At 38.4% G+C, this 26,584-nt stretch overlaps 1 pseudogene; it reads left to right on the top strand.

The window, feature by feature from the left end:
* Positions 1-2,949: 2,949 nt before the first annotated feature.
* Positions 2,950-26,584, top strand: part of LOC118633563 — an 84,491-nt pseudogene continuing 60,856 nt past the window's right edge.

The raw sequence follows: 26,584 nt of genomic DNA, 5'->3' as shown, positions 1-26,584 counted from the left end.
CTAAGGCTGCTGCTGTTCGTGGGCTCCCAGCCCCCGTCTTGTGCCTCCAAAATCCTAACAGAATCGATTCAGTGTTCCTGGTTAAATGGTCCTCTCAAGCTGCTTTTCTGTTGCTTTTTCCTGACGATTTGTCTTTATTTTAGTTGTAATTCCAGTTTGGTACTGGGAGATGGACTGTGTAGCTTCCATTCACTCCACCTCCTTTTTGAAATCTCAAGTATTACATTTTGTTTCCTTGACCAAACACACAAAAATTGAATATTTCTATAGTATTTACCATTATACTAACATTAAATCAAATTAATTCCATTGGATTTATGTCTGTTTCCTAAAATATTCAGACTTCCTACAAGTTGAAAATTTTATTATAGTAATTCAAGGACTGGTTTATAGGCCAAAGTTAAATGTTACGGAAAAATTTCATTTGTTAGAATATTTGAGGTAGAAAATTGTGTTTTTTCATCTTAATTTGTAAGTTAGGTTTCCCATAATAGGTTTCTTTCTTCTTCTTCTGTTGTTAAAATTTATTGTTAACAGCTCAATATTCACTTTTATTTTTAAATTTATTTTTGTTACAGATGTTTCTTCTTTTTTCCCCATTGACATTCTCTTCCCCATCTCTTCCACCCCGTCCCCAGCTTTGTTGTTTGTGTCCATTGGGTATGCGTACATGCATGTAAGTTCTGTGGTTTATCTCTTCCCTCCCCCCCGCTCCCTGTTCTGAGGGTTGTTAGTTTGTACCCTACTTCCACGTGTCTGGGTCTACCCTGTTCCTCAGACCATAACAGGTTTTTTAAAAGCATCAACTGTGTGATAATTAACTCATTGATTTTATTTAATAAATTTGAATGAGTACAATTATTTAAAAAGGCTGTGATGATTTTTCTCTACATCAAAAAAATATCAAAAGTTCTCCCACTTTTAAAATGTATTTTACACATAAATAAGTAAAAGTGTAATGTAGAATATTGATTTTCTGAGAAACTATCAACATTTATAAATTAAAGTGAGGTTTTCCTGTGATTATTGAATGGTTGGGTATTCTTTTGCTGAATGTAACCATTATCCCTAGCTGCTTAGAAATATTTTTATTTTTATTTTATTTTATTTTATTTTATTATTATTTTTTTTTAATCCTCACCCGAGGACATTTTTGCATTTTTTATTCAGACAGAGCGGGAGGGAGAGAGAGGAAGAGAGAGAGAGAGAGAAACATCGATGTGAAGGGACACATCGAGTGGTTGCCACCCACACGACCAACCAGGGCCGGGGACAAACTGCAACTAAGGTACGTGCCCTTAGCGGGAACCGAACCCGGGTCTCTCTGTACCACAGGCCGACGCTCTAACCACTGAGCCAAATCGGCCAGGGCAGAAATATTTTTACATGTAAGTCTACACACACACACGCAGTACAAGTATGATTGATACTGTAGACAAAAATTAAAATATGCGAAGAGATTGTATAACATGGGACTTAATCTAGTCTGAGTACATCAAAATATATTGTTTTATTAGAGAGCAGGATGCTAGGGTACTAAAACACAAGTTAAAATTTAATTGGAAAACAGGCTGTTGAAAATATGCTGAGGCAGGAAGCCAGGATGGGAGCACCTGGGTTGTGAAAATGAAAAAGCATAGTGGGAAACATTTTGCAGTTAAATTGGTTTGTTCACAGCCAAGCACATGATGTGCTCTTTAGTTCGACATTGTTCTTCCTCCTGCTACTTACTCGCACCCTTTCCTCTTTCTTTGTACGGATGACTTTTTTAAAAAATTCTTTAGGTTTCAGGTCTAATGTCTTCTCATCAGAAACGCTCTTACTTTATTATTTATTTTTCTTTATTGATTTTAGAGAGATAGGAAGGGAGAAGGAGGGAGAGGGAGGGAGAGATAGAAACATTGACAAGAGAGAACATTGATTGTCTGCCTCCTGCATGCCCCCTACTGGGGTTTTGGCCCACAACTTGGGCATGTGCCCTGACTGGGAATCGAACTGACGACCTCTTGGTGCATGGGTCGATGCTCAACCACTGAGCCATACTGGCCGGGCAGAAATGCTCTTACTTTAAGTAGTCACCTGTCTGCACCCAGTAACTCACACCTTGTTTATTTATATTGAAGCACTTTTACAATTTTTCATCATTTCTTTGTTTGCTTGTTTGTCTCCCTTCCCCACTTCCCACCTTCATTTCATTTCCAGTCTCCGTACTCTATGAGAAATCATCGGCGGCTCTAAGGCCTACTAGAGTATGGGCACAAAGTAGCTACTGAACAAAAAACTGGTCCCTCTTACTGCAATACAGCTAAGTCATCTGTGACACAGAAGAATCAACCACACTCTAAAACATTTGTGGTGGTGGTGGTGGTTTGAATCAGAATGCAGAGAAGAACACAAGAAGAATAAACACTTCCCTTCATGTTACTCATACGTTAGAAAAAAAGAAAAGAAAATTAGATAATTAAGGGACTTAACCTGTATTTTGTCTGTTAGAGATAATGTGAGTTTTTACATGGAAGAGCCTTAAGTAATTTAGACAGCAGGGAAAACAGAAGAAATTAGATTTCGTTGGGATTCAGAAATTTGTGCTTTATTCTTATTCTTATTCTGACACTTGGTACTTCAAGCCTCAGAGCCACCAAATATCCTAAAAAGGTTTGAAATAAACCCTTGGAAATTTAAGTTTTGACCCCAACTGCCTTACCTAGCAAATGGTGATAAAAAGAGTTCCCTTGACAATAAAACAGGAATCCACAGGGGAAGGAGTGTCACAATAGAAAGCAAGAAGCCTTTTAATCAAGCTATCAAGATGTGTAATACAATTTCAGAAAGAATGCTGTTTTCTGTCAGGATCATTTCAAATCTGATCAATTTAGTGGTGTGTTCTGCATATCAATTTAGGTTAAAGAAATAACATTTGGACGTTGATTGTAGTTGATTCACTGCGAAATGGGGAGAGTGGAAGCTGTTTCGGTTAGGTGAGTGGCAAACAGTATTCTTTTTCTTGCTTTTTCAGGAATAATCTTTTTGAGATCTCTTAGGTATACCAGAAATATTTTAATCGGGTTGCTTTGGTACTCCATGAGCTAAGAAAAACTTTAGGAGGCATATAGAAGTTGCTTTCTGGGTAATATAGTTGTTATTGTCCATCTGAAGACTAAAACAAAACACAAATCCTGTGGGTACCAGGATAGAGTTTGGTAGGGATGTTCAAGAAAGGGGATTTCATTTGCAGATCACCAAAGAGGACTTATGGCATGAACTCTTTTCTTTCTAAGGATAACTGTTAAAAAATTGAATGTGAAAATTCTATTCTGTAAATTTCAAATCCATGTGCTTTTTTCCCCCATTTAAAATTTAAATAAAATATAGCTCTCCCACCTTTTCAAAGACATTCAGTTCCATAGAGAGAAAGAAATTCTTAACCTCTCAAAACATAGTACTTCTTCAACTTTAATATGCACCACCTGGGAATCTTGCTAATATAGATTCCAACTCAGGAGGTCAGGGTGGGGCCTGAGATTCTGCATTTCCAACAAGTTCCCTGGTGATACCAATGTTATTGGTCACTGTCCACTGTTCTTGTTTTCCCCCATCTCTCCTGCCCCTGCCAAATGACCCTAGCTTGTTAGAATATAAACTATTTAAGGAAAAGATGTTTTTAATTTTTCCTATACACCAGGATGGTTTTGTATGGCTTTCCCCTCTCAGTAATGTGCAACTAACACCAACTGATTATGGCACCTGGATTAGCTTAAAAATACCAGTTTTCCTTAGTGCAACTTGAGGTTACTTGCACAGAATTAAGTGCTATTCAGATGCATATTTTTTCTAGTCCCTAAAAGTGGTAGAGTGGGGAGAGCATGAGACTAGTGGACATACACTTTGACTCAGCCATTTACTACTTGTGATACCTTAAGTATATAACGCCAGCTCTCTGAGCCTCTGTTTCTTCATTAGTAAAATGGTGGAATTAACCCCGAGCTTGCACAAAAAATTAAAGGAGAAACATATACACGGCATCTAGTTCAGGGTTTGGAATATAGCAGGCACAGAGTGAATGTGGGTTACCTTTTCATCTCTTCTTCTAGTATTCTCTGTGGTTCTGAATCAGAGGAGTACAATTTCTGCAGGTTTGAAAGTCATAGGAAAGAGAGAATTAAAAATAAAGTCATAACAATGTACATACCTCTTTTATTAACATCTACTTCAGATCTAAATTTACCTTGTGCATTTTGAAATGGGAAAGTATATAATGTAACATGATTTGTACCATAAAATTACTCCAGTTGGTATTTTGAATATAGAGATCAAGATTATTTAGTGGGAAATCACAACTTTATTAATTGGACTGAAGAATACTCAACACTTTTTGTTTCTTGTGAGCAAAAAGTTACTCTACTTTATGAAATTAAGTTTTGCTCACTTATAAATATCAAAATGTATTAATTTGATTTTGGTGGTATAAAATTATTACCACCGACTTAGTGGCTTAAAACAGCATACATTTGTTATCTCACAGTTTCTGTGGGTCAGGAGTCCAGTCAAAGCTTAGCTGGTCCTCTACAGGATGCAGTGAAGGCATCAGACAGGCCCAGGTTTTCATCTGAAGACTCAAGAGTTTGCAGAATTCAGTTCCTTGAGATGGTAGCGTGGAGGGCTCCAGTTACTTATTGTCTGTTGGTCTGGGGCCTCCCTCAGTTCCCAGAGGCTGTTCTCAGTTCCCTGCCACGTGGACCTCCCATCATGGCCACGTGATTCTTCAGAACAAGCAAAAGAGAGCATCTTGCAAGATGAAGGTCACAATCCTATGTAGCATAATCACTGAGTCACACTTCATCAGTATTAGCTAAAGTCATAGGTTCTGCTCACACTCAAGAAGAGTGACTTGTACAAGCAAATTGATGTCAGTAAATGGCGATTGTGGGGACACTGTAGAGTCTGTCTGCCACATAAGCATTAGTCTAAAAGTAAAAGAAATACTAACATGCCAATTAATAGAAAACTCTTATGACATTTTACAATATGTCCATATATTAGATCGTTATGTTATGCAATATTTATGTGTCAATAAAACTGGAAAAAAATAATTTGTGAAAACCAAAAATAACCTCCAAACAAACAAACAAACAAACAAAAAAATAAAAAATAAAAAGAAGGCTAATATGTTTTTTTAGACTTCTTGTCCCCTTCAATGTTAAGAATCGTGGACAGAAAGTTGCTATATTCACAAAATAAACTTACAGAACACAGAGGAAAAGTGCCCTAAAACTCATTGGATATAGATTTGTTACTTGGAACTTTGTTTAATTAGTCTAATTTTATGAGTAACATCAGAAATTTCTGCTTTGGTAATTTGCTTCATGATGTTCAGTGTATTGAAAACAAAAATTTTAACCATACAGACACCAATTTCTCTATTAATTACTGATTAGGAATATTTTAAAAGGTGTGATGTGCCAGTCAATTTTGCAATTTGCAGAAAGAAATGAAGAAGAGGACTTATTCTAGTTTGGTAAGGTTTAGAAAAATCCTGTGCTCCCTTTCCCAACACCAAACCAGAAACTCTTCTACTCTATAGCATTTAATGGTATTTCTCCAAATCAACCAATAAGTATATACTTTAATTTTCAACTTAGCAAATTCTTCAAGTAGCAGGTTCTTAGTTGCATTTCTGTCTCTGAATCGCAAACCAAATTACATAAATCAGAATGAACTTACCAGCTTATACTTGTTTTTATTTCATAATACAATTGTTCCAATTAATTTCTTCCCCAATGAGGAATGGCAATCATCGTATATGAAGGTCCTCATATACTGTCCACCAGCTCTGTCAACATACCTGCACCAGCCGCATCATCTCTGTCTTTTCTCCTATTATACCTGAAAAAGGCTGAAGTTCTCAAGGACTTCATTTTTCTCTATCTCCTTCCCTCTTGCATCACATTCTTCGCCTCCTATGCAGTCATTCTCATCAGCCAACCAACAGCCTTTGGATCCTCTATCGAAACAAAACCTCTTCATTGACTCCCACATCCTCCGAGCTGTAATCCATTCTCAACCCTTCTTCATAGTCAAACTGCGTGAAAGAATTGTCTGAACTTCTGGTTTAACAATGGTGATGTAAAGCCATCATGACTGCACTCTAGAAACCCCCTAGCCCTCTCCAAAAAAAAAAAAAAAAAAAAAAAGGGATAAGAATGTAAACTTATATTAGAAAACAACACAAACACCAAATCACAACATAGGTGGAAGTGCTGTCTCAAAAGAGTGATGATAAAAGAGGAACAGGCAGAAAGTAGAGAAAAGATTCCCAATGTCTCTGACAGTAGCAAAGTACACTTTTCCAAGCTGAGAGGTCCATCTCAAAGTTTAAAATCCAAGACCCTTACAGAAACGAGAAAAGCAGGGTGAGGAGAAGTGGCAGAAATTTCCTGAACGTGGTATGGTCTGAAAGTGAAGTTTGTGCTCATTGAAGCATGTCATAGAGGCAACTATATTTTCAGGAAACTGTTGGTGAGACAGGGGGAGACTCTGCACTGTGACCCACTTATCTCCATTGGCTGGGGAGAAATAAAGGCTTGAAGAATTTGCACCATTGTAGGTCATAAAGAAAATTCCTCTAGCCTGGAGTATAATCTTGTCCCTTCTCTCACAATCATCTTACCAATAGCTTGAGAAAAAACCTTCAAGGACGAGTACATAAATAAGAACAGAGGCAGAAGCTATAGAGAGACAATGAAAATATAAAAGAAGGACTTGGAACAGAAAAACATATAAGAAAATGTGTCATGAAGCAGAGAAAAAAGTTGTCCCTAAATATTTTTCTTTATGAATTACAGAAAACATAATCAAGTTCTCTCATCTATATAATAAGTTCACAAAGTAGAGAAAAATAACTTTGGGTAAAGAGGAAGAGAATGTAAAATGAGAGGAAACACACACTAGCCCATGAAAATTAATAATTCTTTATCAAAGAAATAAAGGTAAAATTGAACATAGCATTCAGAAAAATAGACTCATTAAAATGTAGTAAGAGACAAGAATGAGAAAAATAAATAACTGGTAATGTATCAGAAAGAAAAAAAAAATAGGGATGAGTAGGCTTAGGTGATGTAACACTTGTAAAATTTGAGCCCCTGAAGAAGAAACCTGAAATTATAAAATAATTACTTAAAGATATAACTTTAGACAACTTTATAGAAATAAAAGAAGTCTTCTTGAATCTATATGGTTAGAGAGCATACTATGTCCTAGGAAAAATTAATAGTGAATGCTCAACACCGGTATGTATCTAGTTAAATCTCCTGGAATTTAAAGATTAGAAAATCTTTTAGTTAGTCATGCAAACATTTCAAGTGATTACAAAATATAATAAGAACTTTAATATCATATTTAAAAATATATTCTGAAAAGCCGTAGTCACCTATCAAATTGGCAAAGATCAAAAAGTTTGATATACTGTTTTGCAAGAGTATGGAAAACACATATTTTCTCTAATGTTGCTGATAGAAATACATCGTTTATGGAGGCCAATTTGGTAGTAATTATCAAAATTACCAAGGCACACACTTTTTGAGATAGCAATTCCACTTCCGAATTTATTCTGTCGATCAACCTGCCCATTTACAAATGAACGTACAAGGACATTCATTGCAGCTCTGTTTGTAATGGCAAAAGGTCCAATAGGACTAATCAAATAAATTGTTAGATCCTTCAACGGAATACTACAGAGTTTTAAAAAGACCAAGAAAACTCTTTATATAGTCATATGGAATGATCTCTAAGATACATTTTTAGGCGAAAAAGTAAGACTCAGAACTGTATATATAGTGTACTGTCATTTATCTAAAAAGGAGACAAAATAGACAAGCACATTTGCATAGAACATTTCAGGAAAAATGAAGCTTAGGGACGTGTGTGGGAGGAGACATTTCCATGCATTCTCTTTTGTACTGTTTGCATTTTGAGCCTTATTAATGTATTTCCTAGTCAAAAATTAAATTAAACAGAAGAATTGTATGTGTGCGTTGCCTACGCTTTCTCACCGCATTCTTCAGTTGCACTGAAGTTGACTTCCCCAGCATGCCATTAAAACTTAGTACGTACAAACAGCTTTGTGAAGGTCACCAGTGATTTCCGTTTTGCCACTTGCAGTGGTCACTTTTCAGGTGTCATTTTACCAAACTTCTGGGTAGCATTAGACCCCGTTTACTATTTTTCCCTCTTGAAATATTCTCTGCTCTTGGGTTCCAGGGCAACGCCCTCCTTTCACCTCTTTCTTCCCACTCTCTGTTGTAAATGTTACATTACAATCCCTGCTCTTGGTCTCCTGTGTTCTACCCTGGGCGAACTCATCTATTTTCATTGTTTAACTCTCAATAGACTTGCATTTGCAACACAAACTTGGTTTTCTCCCAGTACTTCCTGTCTCATTATATTTCTCCAGGTCTTTGTTACTTGAACCAGAACTGGAGGAGACGTCACTTCTTTCAGCCACACTCCCATCAAATCTTATCAGTGAACAACTTCTGTTGTTTCTGTTTCTAAACATAACTCGAGATATATCACAATATATCTCAAAATAGATCTCAATATACATCCACTTTTCCCATCTCTGCTGCCGCCATCATAGCCCAGGGAGCTTCCCTGAACTATGGCCGTCCTTTTCCCACAGTTCTTCCCACCTTTGTTCCTGCTTCCCCACGCGCCCAACATCCACTTCCTGTGCAGCAGCCGGAGTCTTCTTTCCAAGACTTAGATCAGAGAATGTCATACCTCCGGGCAATGTATCCCTCAGCACAGCCTGTCATGTGTTGTGTGAACCCGGCCCTCCTGACGGTACAAGTTAGTTTTGTGGACTTTTCTCTCCAGTTGACTGACGCCACAGGCCTTCTCGGAGTTCCTGGAATATGGCAATCTCTCTCCCAACTCAGGACCTTTGTATATCCTGTTCCTTTTGGTTAGCTGTTTCCTTACCTTTCTCATGCCTGATTTTTTTATCTAACACATTGCAGCACAAATCTCTTTCTCAGAGAGGCCTTTTCTGGCCGGCCCATAGAGAAACGACCTTCCCCAGGTGTGTGCTCTCTTAGCATTTATGATATTCCGTGTAACCATTCGGGTTTGAGTTCTTTTGAGGTTCTGCAATGTTTTCAGCAGGTTAAGGGTGATGACTATTTGACTGTAGAAATGCTGAGGACAGAGAAAAATGTGTGCTTTGTTATCAGCAAGGAATGGAAGAGTGTACATCATTTTCAAACTATATGTGCAATAAAAGAGACAAGAACAAATTCAGGAAAGGACTGATGATTATTATCTTGGCTCAAGGGAATTGGCAGATGGGGGAATAATATCCTTTGAGAGAAATAGGCATCCATTTACCATCTTGCAGTCACAAAAGATACCTAATTACCTCCAGCAGCAGCATTCATTACAGTTTAAATACGGCATACTGCATTGGAGTTTGAGCACAGTTAGGACTGTAAGAGGTCTTTAGAGTGTATACAGTGTATCTTTCCTTCTAATAAGTGAAGCAAGAACTTGAGAAGTGAAATGATCTGCCCAAGGTCATCTCAATACTGGTTGGAGTTGCTGGGGTTTAGAATCTAGATACTCTGCCTTCTGCTCCAGGGGGATTTCCACTACATTCTGTTAATGACTGAGCTATGCATTTCTAAAGGCAAAGAAACCTGAAAATGACACAGATCCAAAAAAGCCTTAGAATTTTATTTCCCAGCTATCTCTGAAATTATAGGAGCATATCAGATTCCTTTTATTTATTTATTTTTATGTGAAGACTTTAACTTTGCTCTCTTATAAAGACAACCTTTAAAAATATAAGAAGGCAAGAAGCCTGAAACACCAATCAGAAAGAATATATGTACCCCTATGTTCATAGCAGCACTATTTACAATTGCTAAGATCTGGAAACAGCCCAAGTGTCCATCAATAGGTGAGTGGATAAAAAAGCTGTGGTACATATACACAATGGAATACTATGCAGCTGTAAGAAAGGAAGATCTCTTATCCTTTGAGATAACATGGAAGGACCTGGAGAGTATTATGCTAAGCAAAATAAGCCAAGCAGAGAAAGACAAATATCACATGATTTCACTTATTTGTGGAATATAATGAACAAAATAAGCTGATGAACAAAATAGGCCCAGAGCCCTGGCCGGTTTGGTTCAGCAGTTAGAGTGTCGGCCTCTGGACCAGAGAGTCCAGGGTTCGGTTCCCACTAAGGGCATGTGCCTCACTTGCAGTTTGTCCCCAGCCCTGGTTGGGGTCATGTGGGTAGCAACCACTTGATGTGTCTCTCTCACATCGATATTTCTCTCTCTCTCTTCCTCTCCCTCTCCCTCCTGCTCTATCTTAGGATAAATGCAAAAATGTCTTCGGGTGAGGATAAAAAAAACAAAAAACAAAAAAAACATAATAGACCCAGAGACATAGTAGTAGGGTACAGACCAACAAACCTCAGAAGAGGGGGTTGGGGAGGTAGGGAAGAGATAACTCAAAGGACCTATATGCATGTATGCGTAACCAATGGGCATGGACAACAGTGCTGGGGTAGGGGGTGGGATCAGGAGGAGGATGTCAACGGGGGAAAAAGGAGAAACATCTGTAACAAAAATAAATTAATAAAAAAAATATATAAGTAAGGCAATAATTTAAAAATAGAGATCACACCAATCAGAAAGAATATATATATACCCCCATGTTTGTAGCAGCACTATTTACAATAGCTAAGATCTGGAAATTGCCCAAATATCCATCAGTTGACGAATGGATGAAAAGGCTGTGGTACATATACACAATGGAGTACTATGCAGCTGTAAGAAAGAAAGATCTCTTATTCTTTGAGATGACATGGAGGGACCTAGAAAGTGTCATCCTAAGCGAAACAAGCCAAACAGAGAAAAACAAGTATCATATGATCTCACTTATTTGTGGAATATAATGAACATAACAGTCTGAGGAATGGGGTAGTCCCAGAGACGTGGAAGTGGGGTACAGACTGACAATCCCCAGAAGAGGGGGTAGTGGGGGAGAGATAAATCACAGAACTTATATGCATGAACAATGGACATGGACAACAAAGCTGGGGACAGGGCAGTTAGAGAGGAGGAGGGGGGAATCAGTGGGGGGAAAAGGAGAAACATCTGTAACAAAAATAAATAAATAAAATAAATAAAAAGAGAGATCAGGGAAAATGATAAAGATCATTCACAAAGTTCTCTCCATTTTCTGGTAATAGCATTTGATGTCATATTTTATCTTTTTAAGGATGGCTCAGAACAAGGAAAATATCTTCTTTATTTAAAAAATATGTTTTTATTGATCTTTTTTCTAGAGAGAGAGAAAAGGAGAGAGAGAAGTAGAAACATCGATTGGCTGCCTCCTGCATACCCCCTACTGGGGATCGAGTCAGCAACCCAGGCATGTGCCCTGACCAGGAATCAAACTGGGACCATTCAGTCCATGGGATGACTTTCAATCCACTGAGCCACATCTGCTGGGCAAGAATTGTCTTCTTTAATCTTGAGTCCATTATTCTGCTACCAAGAAATGTCAAAGAGAAAAGAGGGACTTAAGTTTCTTATCTCTACAAGTTTTTTTTGAAAGCTAAGACAGGGTATGACAACAAAAGAGGTACATATTTTAGGCTTAACTACTTTTCTGTTTGTCTTAAAACATCTTCATGGAGTCCTCAGATGTTTTTATTGGAATGTATGAAGTAGGTGATAATCTTTTTTTTTATCCTCATCTGAGGATTTTTTTTTACATTAATCTTCAGATAGAGCTGGAGAGAGAGAGAGAGAGAGAGAGAGAGAGAGAGAGAGAGAGAGAGAGAGGAAAGAGAGAGAGAGAGAGAAACATTGATGTGAGAGGGACACATTGATTTGTTGCCACTCGTACGACCCCAACTGGAGCCAGGGACAAACCGCAACCGAGGTACTTGCCTTTGGCTGGAATTGACCCTGGGACTCTTTGGTCTGTGGGCGATGCTCTTACCACTGAACAATACTGACCAGAGCTTTTTTTTTTTTTTTTAAAAACTCTGTCTCTGAATATATGAAGTTTGTTCTCAGTTATTCACCTCATTTGATTTTAGCCTCATAAAACTGATATGGGGGTGGGCTGCTGTGGTTTTTTCTTTTGTTGCTGTTGCTGTTGCTATTTTTCCCAAGCACAAACACATTTTTTTCTTTGCCTAGGATTCAATTTAGGAGCTTAGAAAGGAGGAGCCCTACTGAGACGTGATACTGAAGCATGTGTGGGTGCTGTCCCAGGTGGTTACTGATGGATTAGACTTCCAAAGAAGGAAAGAGTGACAAAAAAATGCAACTTATTTTATTGGGTTTAAGATGCCACTATGTTTTGTTATTTAGTCCCTGGGGAGTAAATTAAAATCATATTGTTTCTCCAATACATCTTGGAGCCAGTAAAGACAAAGATAGTGACTAGGGTGTCTTCGTGTGGGTAAGCCACTGAAAGTGCCAGGACTTTTATCCTCAGGCCATTTCATCAAAATTTCCAGAAATTGATGTTAAGCCCTGGCCAGTTTGACTCAGCAGTTAGAGCATCAGCCCGTGGACCATAGAGCCCTGGGTTCGGTTTCTGCTAAGGGCACGTATCTCGGTTACCATTTGTCCCTGGCCCTGGTTGGGGTTGTGTGCATGGCAGCCAGTCGATGTGTCTCTCTCACATCGATGTTTCTCTCTCTCTCTTCCTTCCTCTCTCTTCCACTCTATCTAAAGATAAATGCATAAATGTCCTTGGGCGAGGTGAAAAAAAATTGAATGCTCCTCTTTCCTGTGGTTAAACAGAAAGCTTTTGAGTGTAAATTTTATAATCAGATCCGATTATGATCTGTCTATTCTTGGGCAAGTCATTTATCTGCCTGAGCCCCAACTTTCTCTCACAGTGTGATTATGAAAATTAAATAAAACAATTAGACAAATGGCTTTTGCACAGGGTCTCATGCTCAACCTCTTTGCAGGTGAGAGGACAGAAAGAGGAAGGTCAGGAAGAGGGAGGGAGGAGGTTTTGAGGGAGGGTTGCGAGCCAGGACTAGAGAGCTACCATGTTATTGGAAGAAGTTAACTCAGATTTTAACCACAACAATTCCTTTATTATATCAAGTGATATTTTTCCATTGTGACTTTGTACAGTTTTTATCATTAAGTGTTTATATTTCGAGATGTAACGATTAAAAAAAAAAGATGTAATGATTAAATATGTTATTTGTGATGGTAGCAAATGTGAACAATAGTTTTGGTATTTTAAGAGCTGCAAATCTCCCTCAATACCTAGTAGACTTTGAGCATCAGCCAGCATCATCCTATGTAGTCAAATACTGGTACTTTTCAATGACCTTGGAGCCTTCAGTGTGCCCTCATACACCCCCTGATGTGTCTCTCTGCTGAATCAGGAATGAAGCTGAACTTTTCTGCCACCCACTGCTTCTCAATGTATTTGGATGGCTTTCTTTGAGTTGTGCCCAAAATAACATCTGATCTGAAAGCAACACCAGGAAATTCAATCATCTATGAAAAGAAGAGTAAAAAATAAAAGCAGAGTCGAGCCCCGTGAAAGTTCAGGTACAGCTCTGGAAAATATAAAGGGGGTTGGGATGAGTCTATTTCTGGAAATGACTGCGCTGGTACAATGTGCTGAACAGCGAGGGGGCTTCTTTTGTGGCTAATGTGCACTTAGAGAGCCTGTTCTACTGGATCAGCCTTTTAACCTGCTACAGGACAAAGTCCATCTCAGCGGCCTGTCCTACACGGGGGCTAGTTCATCACTTGAGAGCTGTCCCTCCTATGATATACGGGAGCACTTACTCCGATTTAGATCTGTAGGGTCTTGGCAGAGAGGCATTTAGAATCCAAGCCAATACATCCAAACTGATTCTGAAGTTTATTTCTTTTTATTTGGTTTATTTCTCCCCCTCATCAACTAGTCTAATGAATACTCTTGTTCCTTTGGGGACATTTCCCTGTATCAGGGCATCCATTTGCATGTTTTCCCAGCTCTAATGAGACTTTCTCTTAGGCCTACTGTGAGAGAAATAGGACAAGTCAGGACCGAGCAGCCGGCAAGTGTCTACTGGTATAAACAAGCAGTAATGTGGATTGGAGCTACTGCTACTGCTCCTGCTCCTGGAATCACAACGCTCTACTCCCTCCCCCCACCCCCCACCTTCTTAACCCCTCTGCTAACAGTTGGATATGAAGCATCGTTGAAAATATCTTGGGAAAAAAAAAGAAAAAAACACAGCACAAAACAAACAACGATCTCATCTTATATTCCTCAGGGCTTCTGGATTCATGTGTACTCAATCCTTTTCTGGCTTTCCTATTTGGCCTTGATTTAGTTCCTCAAGGGATGTGGGTTCCACCATATTTATCACAGGCAGACAGACTCCAGCTCCTAATAGGCCCTTCTGCACTTGTCTTGTCTATAGCTATGCCGAAGGGTACATTGAGAAAATAAACCCTGGCAATTATCAACTCAACTCAACAGAATACAGCCACCAAAAAATTCTTTCATTTAAAATTATCTGGCTATTTCCAGGTGAGAGGTTTCATTTTGCCTTGACCACCGGGATAATTGCCTCATTTTTTCCACTTTTCTTTGCTAGTGGCCAAAATGTTACTCTGAGCTTTAAATCCCTTGGTCTCTGTTTCCAGCTCTTTGGGCTTCAAATGTTTTTGCCCTTCTCCCTTTTCTCTATTACGTGTAAACAAGGAAACTGATACATACAAAACATTTTCTGGTACATGCACCTCTGTCATTTTCTTTCTTTTTTGTACTTATCTTCAGATAGAGCAGGAGGGAGAGAAGGATGAAGAGAGAGAGAGAAACATCGATGTGAGAGAGACACATCGAGTGGTTGCCACTGACACGACCTCAACCAGGGCCGGGGACAAACTGCAACCGAGGTACGTGCCCTTAGCAGGAACTGAACCCGGGACTCTCTGGTCTGTAGATTGATGCTCTAACCGCTGAGCAAACTGGCCAGGGCTGTCACTTTCTTCTTTATTGCTGGATTTAAAAAATATTTCCATTATTCTCTGGGTTTTATAAGAAATAACAGTCCTTTGAAGGGAGAAACCATTGGTTGGGAGAAACCATTGGTTCAAATAAACACAAGGTGCAGATTTGTGAATAGAATAAAACTTTGGCAGCTCATAAAATGGCCCTGGAATTTTGTTGTAGGGAAATATTCTGTATTGACAGTCTCTTTTATATTTTGGAGTGGACAGTTGACATGAAGTAGTGGTAAGCAATTAATCTTAATATGTCCACTGAGGTTGGATGACATCACTGAAAGTAATAGAAAAAATTATGGTTGGTTTTCCTTTGGACTTATCTTACACAATATGATAGCCACTAGTCACAAGTGGTTACTTAAATTTAAACTGATTATAATGAAATACATTTTAAAATTCATTCCTCAAGACAGGGATGCCCACTTTCACCACTCTTATTTAACATAGTACTGGAAGTCTTAGCCACAGCAATTAGACAGAAAGAAAAAATAGGATGAGATTCCAAAATGGCGGGGGAGTGAATGGAAGCTACACAGACCGTCTCCCAGAACCAAACTGGAATTACAATACAACACAAACAAATTGACAGGACAAAGCAACAGAAAAGCAGCTTGCGAGGACCATATAACCAGGGACACTGACTTGATCCTGGTAGGATTGTGAAGGTGTGAGGAGGGGGGGCTGGGAGCCCACAGACAGCAGTGGCCTTAGCTGTGAGCAGCGCCCTCAAGTTAAACTCCCAAGTGGCTCCACAGTGCAGAGCCAGGACAGAGGCTAAAAAAGCCACAACCACTCACCTTGGGCTCTGGCAGAGGGAGGGCAGACTGGACTGGAACTATTTGGGACACTCAGGATTTGGAGGGCACTCAAAACTTCTGCTGAGTTGCGACCACACAGGATGGTGGCCATCTTGCTCCTTCCTAGGGCTCTGGGGACAGGCAGCAGCCCCTCCCTCGGAGATCCAACCCCACCCTGTGGGCCATTGAAATGCTAATTGAGGCTCACTAACAACCAGCATCTGCCCCACCCTCAGGAAATCCCCTTATGCTGAGCACCTGAAGGAGTTTTTCATTCAACTGACAACCCAAAACTCTTCAAGTAACCTCGACTGCTAGCCTCCAGGCAAAAGGCTAGAGGATAACAGTACCTTTCCTGGGCTGGCAACTTTAACCAGGAAAATAAGACTGACAGTGGTGTTTAATGAGGGTCCTCCCTCGCTCATCTAAACCCAGGAGAGGGAGCCACAAATAGCAGAACACCAACACCCACAGGGAAAACTTGACAGACTCCAAAGCCCAATGTGATAGCCAAAATGGTTAAACACAGAAACAGAAGCCAAATGAAAGAACAAGAGACCTCCACCAAAGATGAGATCAATGTGGAGCAGTTAGACAAGTTAACAGAGCAATCTATAGATTCAATGCGATCCCCATCAAAATACCAACAACATATTTCATAGAACTAGAACAAATACTTCAAAAGTTCATATGGAACCAAAAAAGTCCCCGAATAGCCATAGCAATTTTGAAAAAGGACAAAGTAGGTGGGATCACAATACCAGATATCAGGTTATACTACAAAGCGACTATAATCAAAACAACCTGGTACTGGCATAAGAACAGGCATATAGACCAGTGGAACAAAACTGAGAACCCAGAAATGGACCCAAGGCAATATGCTCAATTAATACTTGACAAAGGTGGCAAGAGCATACAGTGGAGTAAAGACAGCCTCTTTAATAAATGGTATTGGAGAAATTGGACAGCTACATGCAAAAAAATGAAACTAGACCATCAACTTACACCATACACAAAAATAAACTCAAAGTGGATAAAAGACTTAAATGTGACCCGTGAATCCATACAAATTCTAGAAGAAAATGTAGGCAACAAAAATCGGACATTATATGCAGCAGAATGTTCACTGATACATCACCTAGGGAAAGAGAAGCAAAGGAAAAAATGAACACATGGGACTACATCAAACTAAAAAGCTTCTGCACAGCAAAGGAAACAATCATCAAAATGGAAAGGCAACCCACTGTATGGGAGAGCATCATTGCCAATGATACATCAGATAAGGGGTTAATTTCCAAAATTTATAAAGTACTCATACAACTCAACAAAAGGAAGACAAAGAACCCAATTAAAAAATGGGCAGAGGAACTAAATAGACACCTCTCCGAACTGGACATACAAATGGCCAAGAGACATATGAAGAAATGCTCAACATCACTAATCAACAGAGAGATACAAATTAAAACAACAATGAAGTATCACCTTACACCTGTCAGAATGGCCACCATCAACAAATCATCAAACAACAAGTGTTGGCGAGGGTGTGGAGAAAAGGGGACTCTAGTATACTGCTGGTGGGAATGCAGACTGGTGCAGCCACTATGGAGAACAATATGGTGTTACCTCCCAAAATTAAAAATTGAACTTCCATTTGACCCAGTGATCCCGCTTCTAGAAATATACCCTAAGAAGCCTGAAACACCAATCAGGAAGAATATATGTACCCCCATGTTCATAGCAGCACTATTTACAATCGCTAAGATATGGAAACAGCCCAAGTGTCCATCTGTAGACGAATGGATAAAAAAGCTGTGGTACATATACACAATGGAGTACTATGCAGCTGTAAGAAAGGAATATCTCTTATCCTTTGAGATGACATGGAGGGACCTAGAAAGTATTATCCTAAGTGAAACAAGCCAAGCAAAGAAAGACAAATACCACATGATCTCATATATATACGGAATATAATGAACATAACAGTCTGAGGAAAATGGTAGACCCAGAAACATGGAAGTAGGGTACAGACTGACAACCCTCAATAGAGGGGGTGGTGGAGGTGGGAAGAGATAAACCACAGAACTTATATGTATGTAGGCATAAGCAATGGACATGGACAACAAAGACGGGGATGGGGCGGGGGCGGGATGTGGAAGGGGGTGCCAATGGGGTAAAAAAGGAGAAACATCTATTAAAAAAATTTAAAAAGAAAAAAAAAAAAAGAAATCAATGGCATTCTTATACACCAATGATGAACTCACAGAAAGAGAAACTGAAAAAACAATCCCATTTACCATTGCAGCAAAAAAATTAGCATACCTAGGAATCAACTTAACCAAAGAAGTAAAGGACCCATTAAAAGAAAACTACAGGTCATTGAAAAAAGAAATAGATGAAGATATAAGAAAGTGGAAGCACATGTCTTGTTCATGGATTGGAAGAAGTATCATCATTAAAATGTTTATATTACCCAAAGCGATCTATAGATTCAATGCAATCCCCATCAAAATACCAAGGACACATTTCACAGAACTAGAATAAATACTCCAAAGTTTATATGGAACAACAACAACAAAAGACCCCAAATAGCCACAGCAATCTTAAAAAAGAAGAACAAAAATCACAATACCAGATATCAAGTTATACTACATAGCCACTGTAATCAAAACAGCTTGGTACTGGCACAAGAACAGGCATGTAGATCAATGAAACAGAACAGAGAATCCAGTAATGGACCCAAGGCAATATGCTCAATTAATATTTGACAAAGGTGGCAAGAGCATACAGAGGAGTCAAGATAGCCTCTTTAATAAATGGTGTTAGGAAAATTGGACAGCTACATGCAAAAATATGAAGCTAGACCACAAACTTACACCATACACAAGAATAAACTCAAAATGGATAAAAGACTTAAATGTGACTTGTGGATCCATAAAAATCCTAGAAGAAAATGCAGGCAACAAAATTTCAGACATCAAATGAAGCAGAATTTTCATTGATACAATGCCTATGTCAAGAGAAACAATGGAAAAATGAACACATGGGACTACATCAACCTCAAAAGTTTCTGCACAGCAAAAGAAACAACTATCAAAATGGAAAGGGTACCCATTATATGGGAGAGCATAATTGCCAATGATACATCTGATAAGGGGTTAATTTCCAAAATATATAGAGTGCTCATAGAACTCAACAAAATGAAGACAAAGGATCCAATTAAAAAATGGGCAGAGGACCTAAAGAGAAACCTCTCCAAACAGGACATACAAATGGCCAAGAGACATATGAAAAAATGCTCAACAGCACTAATCATCAGAGAGATGCAAATTAAAACAACAATGAGGTATCACTTCACACCTGTCAGAATGGCTGCCATCAACACATCATCAAACAAGTGCTGGCGAGGGTGTGGAGTAAATGGGACTCTAGTACACTGCTGGTGGGAATGCAGATTGGTGCAGCCACTATGGAACACACTATGGTGTTACTTCAAAAAGTTAAAAATTGAATTTCCATTTGACCCAGTGATCCCGCTTCTAGAAATATACCCTAAGAAGCCTGAAACACCAATCAGAAAGAATGTATGTACCCCCATGTTCATAGCAGCACTATTTACAATCGCTAAGATATGGAAACAGCCCAAGTGTCCATCTGTAGACGAATGGATAAAAAAGCAGTGGTACATATATACAATGGAATACTATGCAGCTGTAAGAAAGGAATATCTCTTATCCTTTGAGACGACAAGGAGGGACCTGGAGAGTATTATCCTAAGCAAAACAAGCCAAGCAAAGAAAGACAAATATCACATGATTTTACTTATTTGTGGAATATAATGAACAAATCAAACTGATGAACCAAATAGACCCAGAGACAGAGATGAGGTGAAGACTGACAAACCTCAGAAAAGGGGTTGGGGAGGGGAGGGAAGAGAGAAACTACAGAACTTATATGCATGTTTGTGTTACCAGTGCACATAGACAACAAAGCTGGGGGTGGTGCCAGGGCACGGCATTGGGAGGAGGATGTCAATGGGGGAAAAAGGAGAAACATCTGTAACAAAAATAAATTAATAAAAATAATTTAAATAAGAATAGTAATACAAAAAAAATAAAATAAAATTTAGTTCCTTAATCACATGCAGTCAGGGCTAATGTATTGGAGAGGACAGATACAGACTATTTCCACCATGGCAGGAACTTTGCTTAAGTTGTTTTCCATCCAGGAATATCAGCTTCCCTATCACTGCCTCTACAAAACTTACTAGTCTTACTGAAGCTTGACTTCATTCCCACCTCCATAATGCATTGGAAGACTACGCTAATTATATTTCTTGGGCAGCATTGGTAAGGTTTAGAACATAATATGTAGTCAGTATTAATAATTTATTATTTTTTTGTGTTTTTCCTACATTAAAACTTTTAAAATATGAGTTGTGTCTTATAGTCTTTATAGCCCCTCAGTGCCCCCTAAAACTCTAGACCTTATTATTATTTTTTTCAAAGCATACTCCAGAATTAAGCTCAAGAATTTTGCATGGATCTTCTAGAAAGTGGGCTTTCATAAGGCAACATTCATAATTTATTTATTGTATCCTCAGTGCCTGACACATAATAAGTGTTCAATGAACCTAAAATAAAACAGAATGATTTCATACGATTTTCACAACAGTGAGAAATGTGTATTATCTTCATTTTTACAAATTTAGAAATTAAGTCTCAGGCAAGTTCAATAATTTGATGAGCCAGATAAACAGTAAATATTTACACCTCAGTGCTCCTATATGTGATTTTTCTCTCCACTTGGCATCTCATTCTTCTCTCCAGACTGGTAACTAGATTTCTTACATGGTGGTTTAAGGTTCCTTGAGGGATAAAGAGTTCTGAGATGTACCAAAATGCTACTTCCTCATCAAATTGGTTAAAGCAATAGAAAATGCAGCACTGATTCACTGGACAATGGTATAAGAATGCCGGAGTAGTATGTGCAAGGGTGTGAGAGATTGCTAGAGACAAGCTACCCTGTGAAATCATCATCTCTACAGGGTCTGAGTTTCCCGGTACCATGGTATCTTCTGTAATAATTTCCCCACCTCAGAATATCTGTCTGTAAGATTTGAAAGCAAAGCTGTAAGCTGCTGGAACATTCCCATGGAAAGAAGTGACCTGGGTTTGATTTTTAGAAATAAGCAGACCTCTGGCAAGCCCAGGATGGCCTCCTATTTCAGAGGGAGGCCCATGTGGTTGTGAGCGGGCTGCACAAGGCACTGGTGCTCTGTCTGGCTCCGGGATGCTTATGTCTCCCAAGGAGAAGCCTTTTGATTAGTGCTACTGTCCTGGGATTCTGACAGCTAGAATTCTTGCCTCCAAGGTAAAGTCTCTCACACTGTGAAGCTGAAACACTTGCATCTTCCTTACAAAGTGAAAACAAGCAATTTCTGGAAAAGACGAGAAAGACATTTCCCCTCAAAGGATTCTTTTGACTCCCTTGAAGCATAACCCTCTCAGCAACTTCAGATTTTTACAATCAAATAATGTCTTTTTTTTTTTTTTTTTTAGCACATAATAATTTTTTATAAGGATCTGGGCTTTTATAGTTGTGTGAATTACTCATGTTGGAAGTAAGAAATAACACTCCAAAGAAAATCTTCTGAATTTACTGGGGTGATGGTCTCAGCAATTTCTTTGGAAGAGGAAAATGTCACAGGAAGGCTTGTGGATGTTTTTCTCCATGGTGCAGTCAGAGAAGAAAGCTGGAGGAATGCTGCTTTAGGGGCCTGAAAGGAGCAGTCACCATGAGACCAGGGAAGACCAAAGGAGGTTCAGTTCAGCTAGTATCAGCTAAATTGTATTTTGGGGAACAATTAATTATTCAGCACAATGAGTGTTTTTAACAGCCTCTCCCCTCCGCCCCATGTGCATTTCTTTTTCAAGTTGTCCTGGTTTAAAAAAAAATTCAAGAACAGCTGAGAAAGCATATTTTCAGAAAACACAAAACGAAGCTAAAGTAACAAGCAGGCTCAGTCTGAAGTGTGGCTGTGTCAATTCTTCAGAGAGGTAGTAGGCATGGCTGTCTTTTCTGTAGGCTCCCTTGATTCTGTAATTGAAAGTAGATGGAAAGGTGTTATGACCTTGATTAGAAAACCAGAGACTGTCAAAAAAGAACTAACCCCATTGAGCAAGCCCTGACTGTGAATTATGCATCATTCTGAGAACAGATGAGTTCTCTGAACCTTGACTAGTAGGAGAGGATTTAGATGCTAGCATTCTCCATAGCTTTGCTTCAGCATAATTCAGTCTGCAGTGGAAGTTAGAACTAAGGCTCTGCACCCCAATTAGTGGAGCTCACAGAAGGACCTGGCTAAACCTTGTTTCATTTACTCTTTGCTGTGTAGTGATCCATTCCAGAGTGGTTCAAATTAATAACCACTTTCTTATGCTCTCAAATTCTTTGGGTTGGCAATTCAATAAGGGAATAGTAGGGATAGATTTCTTTGCTTTGTGATGTCTGGGACTTTATCTGGGAAAACTCAAATGGCTGAGAGCTAGGGAATCCATTCCTGTAGATAGCTTCTTCACTCACATGTCTAGATGTTGGTGTTGGCTGTTGGCTGGAACCTTGGCTATGTATGTTAAGTAGAGCATTTGTGTGTGCTTTTCATGGGTCTTGGCTTCCTCACAGCATGGAGGCCTTGGGTAGCTGGACTCCTTACAGGGTGGCTCAGAGCTTGAAATGTGAATGTCTCAATGAACAAGGTAGAGGCTGTATTCGTTTTTACGATCTAGCCTCACAAGTCATAAAGAGTGCCTGCTGCCATATTCTCCAAAGTAGTCATAAACCTATTCAAATTCAAGGGCAAGAGACAAGTACCACCTCTTGATGAGTTAGTGGTTCAGTCGCACTGTGGAAGGCGTGATGGATGGAAAATGTTGTGGCCATTTTGGAAAACATTCTTTTATGTGTCTGTTTCACCTAGAACGGGGCTTACAAGTAGATGTTGACTTGCTTCAGGGGTTAAATCCATCTACCAATTACTCAGATTCATACTCTGTACAAGATAATGAACCAAAGCACTCACATCTTATGGATGTGGAAGATTATATATATCTTCTCTTGTCATAAAAAAGGCACCATATCATAGCCATTGAATTTTGGGGTGGTTTGTCACACACCTATGGCTGGCTGATATAAAATTGAAGTACATGGTGCTATTTAATTTTCATGTCGACAGCAAATAACCACTAGGATATATAATTTTTAAATAATATTACTTAAATGCTAACACATACTTGTGTATATGTGTATATGTATGTGTAGGAAAAAACCTAGAAATAAATCTAACAAAAGATGTGCAATACCTTTACAAAGAAAAAAAGAAAAAAATTGCTGAAATATATTGTAAAGATCACTAAATGAAGAGATTACACATTTTTTTGTAGATAAGAGTTTCAATACAGTTGATATGTTGGCTTTCCTCAAACAGGTCTATAATCATAAAATATTTCAATAAAAATTCCAATAGGAATTTTTGTTTGTTTGCTTTTTGTTTAGTCTTGTTTTGTTTCATTTTTATTTTGGTAGCCTAATTTACTTTGCTTAAGTTAGCCACTGGGTTTAGGCACTTGCCAAAGAAGAATCCTAACTCATAACATGGTTTAATGTATTATCCAGTCTTTTACTCTATCCTGATGAAATTTGTTATAGGCACAAATAACATTTGAGATTTAAATAGATGCAATTTTTCACCATTCCACTTGATAAAAGTGATGAGTTAAAAACAAAGTTTTAAAGGTTCCCATTTAGTTTCATCAGTATCTCTACAGTTGCTATCAATATAATGAAAGTCCTTCAAAAGGACTTTTTCTTTAGTTCATAATTATTCATCTGTCAATCAGTCTTATCCCCCAATGAATTATTGTTAGTTGTGAGAGAGGTGCTGAGTAGGTACCAGACTAAAATGGGAAAACAACAACAACAAACATCATTTCTGACTTCATGGAGTTAAAAGTCTATGCAGGTAGGGAGACAGATATATAAACAACTAAAGCACAACATAATACTGGATTGTAGTAACTGCTATGATGAGATCAAATGAATGCTGTTTATCTTATTGGAACCAACCACATGAACAAGATGCTGAAATTTTCATTGTAAGTCTCTGTACTTTACAATTTTATTTATTTATTAATTTTTTTTCTTTTTTGATAGAGAGAGAGAGGAAGGGAGAGGGAGAGAGAGATAGAAACATTGATGAGAGAGAACATCAGTTGGCTGAGTTCTTCATGTTCCCCACTAGGGATCAAGCCCATAACTTGGGCATGTGGAGAGGAGAAAAAGCAGAAGAGGAGGGCCAGTTAGAAGACTATTAACTCATCCAGGTGAGAGACAGCATTGATTTAGGCTAGGGTTGATTCAGCTATGATTAGAGAAATAGGAAGATTCAAGGGATAAACAAGAATTTGATTCTAGACAATATTATGATTACATTTAGAAGACATGGAAGAAAAAAAAGTCAAGGATGAATCCTAATAATTTGGCTTGAAGAACTGGGCAGGGGGTAGTAGAATTGATCTGGCATAGGGAAAAATTGGAGCACATTATGAGTTGATTTTTACATTGTTAGCTTAAAGGTGTTTGCGATATTTTCACACGGAGATGTCCTTAGGAATTTGCATAGCATGAACTCATAGGTATAAACCCAGGGAGGAGGTCTGGGACTGGAGATGTAGATTGGGTTATATAGGTTGTCACAATGGCATAGAAGTAGGTAAGGTCATCTAGAGAAGACTGTGTAGAGTAACTGGAGAAGAGAGGTAGAAGACAGTCACAAGTGATGGCAAAATTCTTCAGTGGTTTCCAACAGCCAGCAGCCTGAAACCCCAAATATTTATTATGGCATTCAAAGCTATCCACTTTTTGTCCTCATCTACTAGTTATTCAGTTTCAAATTCTATTACTACTAAACACACCTAATTCTATGATATTGCCCATGTTGTCTTTCTTTAAAAAATTTTTTTTTTTCTTTATTGATTTAAGAGAGAAAGGAAGGGAGAGGGAGAGAGAGATAGAAACATCGATATGAGAGAACAACAATTGGCTGCCTCCTGCATGCCCCCACTTGGGATCAGGCCCGCAACCTGGGCATGTGCCCTGACTGGGAATCAATCCAGTGACCTCTTTCTTGGTGCATGGGTCAACACTCAATCATTGAACCACACTGGCTGGGCATCCATGTTGTTTTTCAACCTGAATTCCCTCTCCCCTTTTTCTGTTTATTGAAATCTTTGTCCTTCAAGGCTCAAGAGAAAAGCCATTTCTCCTTTCTTGATCCTATAGTAGAGTTCCACTAAATGTGAAATGAATAAGTAAACAGGGTATAGAAAATGCATTTGATGAAAAAGAAGGAAATTAACATTTATTCAGCACCTAATTTGTGTCAAGAAATTTGTTGATTCCTTTACCTATATTGCTTGATCCTCACAACATCCTGTAAAAGATGTGATACCGTTGCTCCCCAAAAGGGCACATGTCTATGACATTTTCACAGTGTCACACTCTTTTTAAAAAGCAGGGTTTGTCTTGTTTGCATAAGTATCAGAACATCTGAGTCAAGAAATAATCTTGAACTCAGTAAGTCACTAAAAATTTAATGCTCCATTCTTTTCTTTCCTCTCAGGCAAGATATTATTCTATTATATTTTAATGACAATAATTACTTTGTTCTCATTGATTCCTTCTTCATCCTGCCTACTTGACAATAGCTTCAACTTCACTTTCAGATTAGATCTTCCAATTTGGTAGATGTGCTGTTGTTTTTCATGTGCAGTGACAAATTCAGTTCAACTTAATAACATTTATGAAGCACCTGCTGCACATAAGGTGCTCTGCTGATATTCAGAGGAGAAACAAACATGGATAAGACAAGACAGCTACTTCCCAGGGTTCTGCAATTTCACAAAGGAGTTAATTCAGAAAAAAATAAATATGTGGAAGATAAAATGGCCATTCATTAATTTAGCAAATATTCTATTTTACTTACCATGTATCAGATACTTGGTAGCCTCTAGAGCTACAAAAACTATTATGAAACATTCCTTGCCTTGAGCAAAGACATTGTTTGCAATGAAAAGTAAGATGAGAATCCAAAATAACAACTTTCAAAGAAGCATCCTTGAATCAATCAATTTCTCAACTTGGACAGAAGTAAAAGTCTAGATAGAATAATAAAGGGGACTTTATTTTGTGTTATTTAATTTTTTTCTGATTACGCAGGAGAACATATGTTGAAATGAACTGGAGGAATTATATAGAAATAAAAATATATTTTGTAGGAATAAGGATGTAGAACATATTTTAGACGTTCAGTAAAAAGACATTGTCACTGATTGCAGTGCTTCTTGAACATCAATGTAAAAACTCACTTAGGTGTCTTGCTAAAATGAAGATTCTGATTCCATGTTTGGGGTAGAGCTTAGAGCTTGAGAATGCAGATTGAGGGAAATAATACTATCAACACCATAGAATTGTGATGAGGATTCAAGAATATTGTGCATATAAAATATTTAACATAATTCTTGGAACTTTGTAATTATTAGCATTAATTATCACCAGTCATTGGGTGGGGCCTTAATAACTCATGATTTCTATTTGCAGTTACCTATGTCAATTTAATAGCCTCTATTTATAATGCCAGGCACCACTCTAGGCATTAGGTATAAAGACAAA

Source organism: Molossus molossus, unplaced genomic scaffold (genome assembly GCF_014108415.1).
Source record: "Molossus molossus isolate mMolMol1 unplaced genomic scaffold, mMolMol1.p scaffold_m16_p_18, whole genome shotgun sequence".
NCBI classification, from domain to species: domain Eukaryota; kingdom Metazoa; phylum Chordata; class Mammalia; order Chiroptera; family Molossidae; genus Molossus; species Molossus molossus.
This window is presented reverse-complemented; position numbering and strand designations above follow the sequence as displayed.